This window comes from Cavia porcellus, unplaced genomic scaffold (genome assembly GCF_034190915.1).
Source record: "Cavia porcellus strain 051 isolate PalLab524CR breed Dunkin Hartley unplaced genomic scaffold, mCavPor4.1 scaffold_32, whole genome shotgun sequence".
Classification (NCBI taxonomy): Eukaryota; Metazoa; Chordata; class Mammalia; order Rodentia; family Caviidae; genus Cavia; species Cavia porcellus.
Genome location: NW_026947515.1, coordinates 2,385,391 through 2,396,780, shown reverse-complemented (window position 1 = coordinate 2,396,780; position 11,390 = coordinate 2,385,391).

Below are 11,390 nucleotides of genomic sequence, written 5' to 3'. Positions count from 1 at the left end.
AAATATTCAAGTGTTTGATTCACAGTCCTGTCTGAAGCAGGAAGGAACTGGGACCCTCCCTAGACTCCATTTAAAGCATGCACAGGAGAGCTGTCTGGAGGATGCTGTTCACTGCAGCTGGGTGAAACCCTGCCCTGGCCCCAGACCCACAGAGGTGCAGGGCTAAGAATGACAAACTCATGGCACAACAACTTTTCCCCAGGGCCAGCCAGTGCTCTGGGCATCTCCAATCTGGCACCTCCCAAAGCCAGGGACAACACTGGGAAAGGGCATTTGGATGCCTGGGTGGCCAGTCAGGTGAGGGGCTGCCCTACCTGGCACAGCTGTTCAAAGTGTGCCCCTCTGCAGCTAAATCTCCAGCAGATCCTACTCATTGCCTTTGTCAGCTCTGGCATCAAGGACGTCACACAGAAGCACAGCAACACACTTTAAGTTTACTCAAACTAAATCATTTAGCTTCCCTTCTAGAAATGACTGAAAATGCACACATCTGGAAAATCAAGGCCAAGAACTTTACTTCGCATTTTGTAGAAATAAACTGACCCTTTACAAGACATGGTGGTAATTCCCCTGGTTGGGTCTGCTATAGCAGAAATGTGGACTCTCATGAATACAGATTTCATAGCTGCAATAGAAAAATTGCAAATAAATGATGCATGTATGTGACTTTCTGTTTGTATTGCACTGAAGGAAGGGGGATCCAGGCAGCACCTAGGTTTACTGAGCTTCTTCAGTAAACCCAGGGCAAAATCCACCACATGATTCCATCACGCAATTGTGAAAGCTCAACAACTTGGTTCTTGCTTTTTGCTGCTATTATTTGACAACTTTGAGGTGTTTCTATCTGTGCCAGCCATCTGTGCTTCTCTTAGATTCTGCCCCCAGGGTGTAAATCAGACTATGTGTTTACAAGAAAGTTCCATCATGATTTCAGGACCAGTGGCAGCCTCTCATGTACTGGAAAGAATTTTTCAAGTTTGGCCATAAGAAACCTGATACAATGTGCTTGAGAGGAATTGAGATTGTTTGATATAAATGCAGGAAATTCATTTTGTCTGTGACAGCCTCAGCTGCTCCTGAAGCCCATAATTTTGAGGTAAAAAAAGATATGAGTTGGGGTATTGGAAGGCACAGTAATGTCCCCAAGTTCAGTTTCTGCTTTGGTTCACTCTTTCTACTAAGCTGCAAAATGGATTCTGAGTGTTCAAACACATAGGGTATGAACTGCAGTAGAAATCTGTAAAAATTTCAGTTAACTGGGGAATGAAAAGACAAGGAAAGCTTTTTGGCAAAATACACCTCTAAATATATCCTTAAAGCATCAAAGAAACCAAGAAGAAGACAAAGATGAAGAGGAAGAAGAAGAAGAAGAAGAAGAAGAAGAAGAAGAACAAGAAGAAGAAGAAGAAGAAGAAGAAGAAGAAGAAGAAGAAGAAGAAGAAGAAGAAGAAGAAGAACAAGAAGAAGAAGAAGAAGCAGAAGGAGAAGAAGAAGAAGGAGAAGAACAAGAAGAAGCAGAAGGAGAAGAAGAAGAAGGAGAAGAAGAACAAGAAGAACAAGAAGAAGCAGAAGGAGAAGAAGAAGAAGGAGAAGAGGAAGAAGAAGAAGAAGAAGAAGAAGAAGAAGAAGAAGAAGAAGAAGAAGAAGAAGAAGAAGAAGAAGAAGAAAAAGAGGAAGAAGAAAAGGAGAAGGAGAAGGAGTAGAAAAAGAAGAAGGAAAAGAAAGAAAAACAAAAAGTAATGCCAATGTGTGGGGTTTTGTCTCCAATGTCTCAGCCTCATTTACAAAGGAAAGAATCAAAATTTGCAGAATGGAAGTGTCGCTGTGGAAAATGGACTTTGCCCAAAGGCACTGAAGGAGTGTCTTGCCCACTATGAATGTCCAATCCATGGCAGAGCCTGGAACCTGGTGGAGGCTGAGGCCATGACCCAGGAGTTGAGGCCCCTGCGGCTGATGTGGCAGAGTCTTTGCTGCACCCTCATGGTTCTGCCTTATTGGGCCTGCAGGGCTGCAGCATGGATGCGGTGGTGGAAAAGGGTGTAAGGGAGGAAGTGTTGGGCTCCTCTGCATGCTGCACACTCCCTGCTTGGCCTGAGCACAGGGAGATTTCAGTCCTCCTTGATGGAAAAAGAGACTCTGAAGAAGATTCTGGGTGTCCTGTACAAGACACAGATGGGCACAGTGACTTCTCAGGTAGGGAGGGCAGGACACCCACCACAGCAGGATCCACATGGCTTTATGTGTTGGGGGTTTAAAAGTTAGCCATGAATGATGTGTTGCTTTTCTGAATAAAAAGACTCCTTATTTTATATATCTATAAAGTGAAGCTTGAATGTGCTTCTATATGCTTATCCTACATTACACATAAAAGAAAATTAAATCATCCATTTCCACTCACCTATTCAAGAAAATACCAACTATATATTCTGAACTGAATTGAACAGAAGAGAAGCAATATTGAATGGAGCACCATAAACAATGCAATGGAAAATAAAATGGAAAAACCATAAAGGCATCCCTCCCAGGACGAGAGGTCTGCCATTGACCAGCTCCTCTTTCCTGTCCTCACCTGCTGTGCAGGCCTGTGTCTCTTCACTGCTGGGTGGAGAGAAAGCCAGGACAAAAGCTCTCTTCCATCTCAGGAAAGATCAGGGACATGGCCTAGGACATGGCCTTCTTTTAGCATTTTCAGTGGCTGTAATTTATAATTAACTCAGCAGCTGTGCTGTGGAACATTCATGGTATCTAATTGTCCACATTTTACCTGATTAAGAAGAGAATATGGTGTCTGTAAATCTCATTTTTATAATGACCCTTAGGAGTGGAATTTCCAGGTTAAATGTATATAAGATGAAATTGAGGGTCGCAGATATTTCACCTGAAGCCTCAGCATAGAGTTAGAGCCTGGTAGAAGATGACTGAGTCTGCTCACATCTCTGTGGAAATCTGAAGTCAGAGAGATGGTCCAGGCAGAGGTTCAGGACACCATGGCTCCTAGCAGGAACCATGGCTAAAAAATGCCCAGGTCCAGGCTGCCTCCTCCATCAGTGAGTTCTCAGGAAAGCATCACACACTGCACACTGGACAGGGGAGAGCTGGAATGGTTCCAGAGCTCCTTCCTACATGCCTGTCTCACTCAGGGGAGCTCTGTATGAGAAGGCCAGTCTGTTACAGACCCCAACATGACTGAATGTTTTCCACCCAGGTGCAGATCTGAACTGCCACATGTGGACTCACCATAGCTATGGAGCAGGACAGATGTTTACAGGGAGCAGATCAGGAGATGGGGACACTGCAGGCAGGTCAGGGTATGAACCCTTAAATAAGAGACCAGGCCCTCACCAGCCCCAGTTTCCTCCAGCAGTAACCAAATCCTGCAAGAGTGTGCATTAAAAACTGAGAAACTGAAAGGAGTTACTCACAAAATTACATATTACAGAGATAGTTTGAAGATACAAAAGTAAATGTTAGCATCCGTAAGTAAAATGAAATGTGACCCTTAATGGATATGTGGTGAGCATTGATGTCCCAGAACCACACGCATGAGAATGAAATAGTCTGATGAACAGAGCAATAAGGAGCACAGGCAACATGTAAACATCACAGGTGCTTAATAACAACAACAAAGAGCCGGTACAATAAGTGCGCTGGTGAAATTTATCCAGTATATAATAAAGAATAAATACTGATCATTTTTAAATTCTTTCATCAAGTTGAAGGAAAAACCACCACCAACTTCTTTTAAGTGCCAAGTCATCCTGAGAATGAAGCCACACAATAATATGTTAAAAATAAATGAAAACACTCTGTTGGCTACTATTCCTAACAAATATACACAAAAGTGTTCAGCTAAATATTTGCCATGTTAACTCACTAGCATATTCAAAATTAACCAACATGATCAACACTGGGCTCAACCTCAGTAGTGCAAGAATGGTCCATCTCACAAAAACTATTAAGTGTCACTTGCCACATTCACAGTATAAGGTACAGCTAACCCCTGAAGAGATTTGGAAAAATAGCTTTGAGAACCACAAAAGTTCTTTCATGATAAAAATCATTTATAGACTATATGTACAAGGAATGGACCTCAGCACAGCACGACAAGCCCATCATTGACATGGGGCTCAGAGGCTGACAAGCTGCAAGCTTAGCTTCTAGGGTCAGGAAGAAGACAAGGCTTGCAATTCTTTTTAACATACAGTACTCAAAGTCCTGGCCATAGATCTTAACCCAGAAAGAGAAAGCAAAGCCTTCCAAATCAGAAAGGAAGAATTAAGTGTTGTCTCAGTTTTCCTGAGGGTGCAGCATTCTATATAAGAAATTTAAACTCCATTGACAACCTTATAGAACAAATTCATAAATCACTTAAATTTCAGGATACTTGAGCAACATGCCCTAATCAATTCATTAGTATGTACTACAAACAAATTGTAGCCTCAAATACAAAGAACACAATTCATTTCACAAATAATCAAAAATAACTAATGATTAGGTTTAATTTAAGCAAACTCAGCTCTTCTTGGAAAATTGTAGAAATTAATGCAATAAGTAGAAGAACATTAACAGAAGAAAAGCCATACTGTGATGAGGGATGGGAAGAATTCATGTTATAATGTACATGCTATCCAGAGCAACCAGGTATTTCAGTGCCATTCCTGTCGAAGTATCAGTGCCATTTTCCTAGAAACATAAAAATAAAATATGAAAATTCACAAGGAATTACAAAGAGTCTTCCTATAGCCATAGAAAGAACATTAAAAGTAGAGGCATCAAAAATACTAGTTTCCAGGTATTATAAAGTAACAGTAGTTAAAAGGGTTTTACACTGGAAGAAAAGGACACAGACTAAAACTGCTAGCCCAGATGCATAGCAAGTGACAAAATCACTAGGAATTTTATTTTATTTCTTTTTTCCTTTCCTTTCCTTTCCTTTCCTTTCCTTTCCTTTCCTTTCCTTTCCTTTCCTTTCCTTTCCTTTCTTTCCTTTACTTTCCTTTCTTTTTGTTCCCTATTTTTTCATTTTCTTTTTATAGGCAGGGTCTCCCTGTGTCATTGTAGCCTTAGCTGAACTCAGAGTGTGTTGCAGGCTTGTGTGGAACTCCCAGGAAACCTGCTGCCTCAGCCACTTGAGTACAGGCACTGCAGGCATATTTGCCATTCCTTGCTCAGCCAATAAGGTTTTAAAAATATTATGATGCGACCGGGTCTGGTGGTGTGGCTTGTAATCCTAGCAGTCTATAAGTCTGAGTCAGGAGCATGACAAATTGAAGGTGAGCCTCAGCAATTTAGCCATTTATTAAGGACCTGGCTCAAAACAAGAAAAGTGTTAAAAGGTGAAGACAAAGAAGCCAATGCAAAGCTCTGTATTCAAGTCCTAGAAATTGAACAACAACAACAAAAAAACTTGCAATTGACACCAGGAGGGTAAATAAATTTTTACACTGGCCTGGCCTTCTGGAGGGGAGTGTGCCCCAAGTAGCTTTAACCTTCCCACCTTTCTTGCGATTTGACTTCAAACAATCATCAAATTCCATGAGGGATCAAAGAAAAAGAGAATGTGCTTCAAAGACACCAAGCCTCAGTCCTAGTGCAGAAGGCATTTGGAGTGATCTTGTGAAGTGCCTGCTGACCACAGCTAGAAAAGCAGAGAATCTACTAACAGTGTTAATGGGATTTTAAGTCTTACTCACTGTGAAAGAAGCTGCAGGCTAGGAAGGTGGAAGACAGCTTAACTAGAGTGACTCCTTCTAAAAAGTGTCTGAAGACCAAAGCCAAACATTTTATTGCATGGATACACAACATTGCTACTAATTGCCAACTCAGGATAATATACACCTGTAATGCCAGCACCCTGGGAGGGTGAGGAATGATGAGGAAAGGTTTAAGCCTAGCCTGGGACATTTAGAAAATTAGTGAGACCATGTCTTAAAATTTGTACCAAACCAAAGCTTTTACAAATGTATGAAAATATTGATCTTTAAGAAATCTCAGAAGTCACTGAACAAGGTACATTAATCACTATTAATCTATACTTATTTTATCTCTTTATAGACTTAAAAAGTGTATCTTTATATGATTCTTATTATTATTTCAAAATAAAATAGAAGTCCTTTGCTCAAATTTTGGTACTAAATATAAATTTAGGACATAAAAAAAAAAACCCAGAATGATCAAAATCTCTTCATACTGAACTATCTAAATCCTAAAAGGATATATTTAGCAGCATATCTGCAGTCATCTAAGTAAAAAGCATTTAAAAATTTGAAGAGTACAAACACCAGGAAGCACATCAATGTCTCCATGATGGTAAACCTTATGCTAGGTGTGCTGACTAAAGTACACATGCAAGAGAACCTAACAAAGATTTCTGACTATAAAGTCCATTTTTGACTTTTCATTTTTATCATTTTTTTGCTCTCTTTCTTCTTTCCTTTTTTCTTCAGACAGGGTTTTGCTATGCAGTTCAGTCTGGCCTTGATCTTCCCTTGTGGCCCAGGATGATCTAAAACTCACCACAAACTTCCTGCCTCAGCCTTCGGAGGCCTGGAATGACAGGTGTGCAACAACATTCCTGACTGTGTTTTCTTCTTTAAATTTTCTCCAAAACAAAACTCCTCAAAGTTTTTGATATTTTCAAAGTTAATCAGGTTGGTTATACAAAACCAAATCAGAAAGTACTGAAAACACCCTGAAGGACTTTCAAAATCCTCACCAACATATAACATAATATAACATAACAGAGCATAATATAGTATAGCAAAATAACACAAAACAAAATAAAAAAGGAACCACATAACTCTGCCTTAAACATCTGCTTCCAAAGATACAGCAAGAATTTCTAAGTTATCCATACACCAGCAATATGATGCATTTTCTTTGAAGTAAATGTCGGTATCAACTCAAATGCTTGTGTAAGAATGAGTGTGGCAGCTTCCTTTTGAAGTCCAACCCAAAACCATAAAAAAAAAAAATGGCCATCACAAGATAGGTGACAGTGATAGGTCTGCAGAGGAGGAGCTGGGCAGATCCGGGGTGCCCTCATCGGCCTCTCTGCGTGTCTGGAGGACTCTGGATATCTCCACCCAGACTGCTGGAGTTCCCCCAGGCTTCCAGGTGCAGTGAAGGGGAGAGGTGGGTTTGAGGCTGCCACACCAGCCTCCCCATTCCGGCTTCAATTGGAGACCTGCTGAGCTCCCGAAAGGTGGGCTGGCCCACACTACCAGCCTAGCCCAGCCTGCTTAGCTGCCGCGCCTGGCCATAGGTCTGCAGAGGAGGAGCTGTGCAGATCTGGGGTGCCCTCACCGGCCTCCCTGCGTGTCTGGAGGACTCTGGATATCGCCGCCCAGACTGCTGGAGTTCCCCCAGGCTTCCAGGTGCAGTGAAGGGGAGAGGTGGGGTTGAGGCTTCCACATCAGCCTCCCCATTCCGGTTACACTTGGAGAATTGCTGAGCTACTGACGGGTGGGCGAGCCCATACTATCAGCCTAGCCCAGCCTGTTTAGCTTTCGCGCCTGGCCATTGGTCTGCAGAGGAGGAGCTGGGCAGATTTGGAGTGCCTGCATCGGCCTCTCTGCCTGTCTGGAGGACTGTGGATATCTCTGCAACCAGGGAGGGTCCACAGGTTCCAGAAGCACTGCGGCCTGTGGTGAGTACCCTAACCCGGCTGCGATTGAAGAACTGTGGAGCTTCCAAGGGGCAGGTGGGCGCACAGTGTCCCTGAGGCCCAGCTTGTCTGGAACTGCGGAGCTCTGAGCAGGCAGAGGAGGGCCACTGGTTCTGTAGGCCCAATGGCTTGGGGTAGCGCAGTGCCAGAGTCTCAGTAGCTCCAAACATAGAAGGGGATTTTCAACAGATCCTGAGGAAGCTTTCAAATAACACTTGAAACACAGAAATATAGGAAAATGACAAAACGAAAGACCAAATTACAACCTCAAACTTCCAGCCCATCTCAAGACACCCTAGGAGCGATGTATATAGAAGAAAATATATCCCATCAACCTCATATATCGGACACAATAGCCACTGAAATTGACAAGCAACTCCAGGAAGCTTTAAAGAAATTCAAACTCGAAATAATCTCCCAGATAAAAGAAGAAATGATAAAAGAAATGAAAGAGATTCTAAATATATCTAAAGAAAACACAGATAAAAAATTGGAGGAACTAAACAAAAAGATAGAATCCCTAGATGAGCAATATAAGAAACAAACAGAATACATAATGCAGATGCACACATATATACAGGAAATAAAAAACTCCACTGAAAGTTGTAAAAACCGCCTTAATGAAAGTGAAGATAGAATTTCAGACCTTGAAGACAGGATTGCAGCTAGTGAACAGGAAAGGAAAGATCTTTTGAAAATAACAAGGAATCAGGAAACAACAATTCAACAACTGCAAGACGATGCAAAGAAGAATAACATAAGAATGATAGGGATTAATGAAAGAGAGGGAGACAACATGAAGGATGTCAGGAGGATATTTAGAGAAGTAATAGCTGAAAATTTCCCAAGCATGAGATCAGAAACTGACATCAGGATCAGTGAAGCGTATAGAACTCCAAACAGTCATAACCAAAATAAAACTACACCCAGACATATAATAGTCACCATCCCAGAAATCCAACACAAGAATAGATTATTAAAAGCTGTCAGAGAGAAAAGACAGATCACTTATAAAGGAAAACCTATCAGAATCACAGCAGACTTCTCAACACAAACGATAAAGTCAAGAAGAGCATGGAGTGAAGTATTCCAGATCCTAAAGCAAAATGATTTCCAACCAAGACTGATATATCCTGCAAAACTATCATTCAAAATAGATGGTGCAATAAGATACTTCCATGACAAAGAACAGCTGAAGAACTTCATGAACACCAAACTAACCCTGCAAAAAATATTGAAACACAGTTTAGATACACAAAGGAAAAAACCACTAAGCAAAGCAAATAATTAAATAGAACAGAAAGATAAAGATGCAACAGCAGAGAGATAACATTCCTACAATTAACCAGCATTTAACAGTAATAACCATTAATGTAAATGGTCTCAATGCACCAATCAAAAGAAACAGACTAGCAGAATGGATCAAGAAACAAAATCCAACCATATGCTGTTTACAGGAAACCCATCTAACCCAGAAGGATACTCACAGACTGAAAGTCAAAGGATGGAAAACAATTCTTCATGCAGCAGGAATCCAAAAAAAGGCAGGAGTAGCCATTCTGTTTGCAGACAACGTGAACTTTAAACCAACAATGACCATAAAGGACAAAGAAGGTCACTACATACTCGTAAGGGGAAAACTCCAAGAGGAAGAGATAACTATCTTAAATATATACGCACCAAACTCCAGAGCACCCAGCTATATAAAACAATTATTAACAGAAATGAAAACTCAAATTATCAGTAACACAATTGTAACAGGAGACCTTAATACACCACTGACATCAAGGGACAGATCAACCAGACAGAAAATGAGCAAAGAAATAACAGAACTGAATCACACCTGTGAACAAATGGGTTTGATAGACATATACAGAATGTTCCACCCAACAACATCAGAATACACATTCTTCTCAGCAGTACATGGATCATTTTCTAAAATAGACCATATATTAGCTCACAGAACATATTTAAGCAAATGCAAAAAAGTTGAAATCATCCCTTGCATATTATCGGATCATAGCGCTCTGAAATTAGAAATTAATGACAAAGGATACTGCAAAAATTCCGCAAACACATGGAAACTAAATAACACACTCTTGAGTAATCAGTGGGTCACAGAAGAAATTAAAGAAGAAATTAAACAATACCTAAAAGAAAATGAAAATGCAGATACAACTTACCGGAATCTGTGGGATGCAATGAAAGCCGTTCTGAGAGGAAAGTTTATTGCACTGAGTTCCCACATCAGGAAAACAGAACGAATACAAGTAAATAACTTGATGCTACACCTCAAACAGCTAGAAAAAGAAGGGCAAGTCAAGCCCAAAGCCAAAAGAAGAGAGGAAATTATAAAAATCAGAGCAGAAATCAATGCAATAGAGACTAAGAAAACAATCCAAAGAATCAACGAATCAAAGAGTAGGTTCTTTGAAAGAATGAATAGAATCGATAAGCCCCTAGCCAACCTTGTTGAAAGAAGGGAAGAAAAAGCTCAAATTCATGCAGTAAGAAATGAAAAAGGAGAAATCACTACAGACCCAATAGAAATACAGAGGATCATCAACACCTATTTTGAAAACCTCTACTCTCAAAAGTTTGATAACACAGAAGAAGTGGACAGATTCTTAGAAGCATATGAAGTACCAAAGCTAGATCAAGAGGATATAAAGCTGTTGAATAACCCAATCTCTGCTAATGAAATTGAAAATGTAATTAAGTCCTTACCCACCAAGAAGAGCCCAGGCCCAGATGGATTCACTGCAGAATTCTGCAAGAAATATAAAGAGGACCTGGTGCCGACACTCCTCAAACTATTCAATGAAATTGAAAGGGAAGCAATCCTTCCTAAGTCATTCCTGGAAGCAAATATTACTCTAGTACCAAAACCTGAGAAAGACCCAACTATAAAAGAGAACTATAGACCAATCTCCCTAATGAACACAGATGCAGAAATCCTCAATAAAATATTGGCAAATAGGATCCAGCAAATCATCAAGAAGATTATACACCATGACCAAGTGGGATTCATCCCAGGAATGCAAGGATGGTTCAACATACGCAGATCAATAAATGTAATCCACCATATCAATAAAGCCAAAAATAAGAATCACATGATCATTTCTATAGATGCAGAAAAAGCCTTCGATAAGGTCCAACACTTATTCATGATAAGAACTTTACAGAAGATTGGAATGGATGGTCTTTAACTCAATATAATAAAGGCCATTTATGACAAACCAGCAGCCAGCATCATACTAAATGGCCAAAAATTGAAATCCTTTGCTTTAAAATCGGGCACAAGACAAGGATGTCCTCTATCACCACTCCTATTTAATATAGTACTGGAAGTACTAGCCAGAGCAATTAGACAAGAGAGAAAAATAAAAGGGGTAAAGATCAGAAAAGAAGAAATTAAATTATCATTGTTTGCAGATGACATGATACTCTACATAGAAGACCCCCTAAACTCCATTGAAATACTCTTAGATACAATAAGTAGATTCAGTGATGTGGCTGGATACAAAATCAATACTCAAAAATCAATAGCATTCCTATACACGAACAACAAAATCACAGAGAGGGAAATAAGAGAAACTGGACTATTCACATTAGCAAGCAAGAAAATGAAATATTTAGGAATTACTCTTACGAAAGAAGTGAAAGACTTATACAGTGAAAATTATAATACACTGAAAAAGGAAATTGAAGATGATCTCAGAAA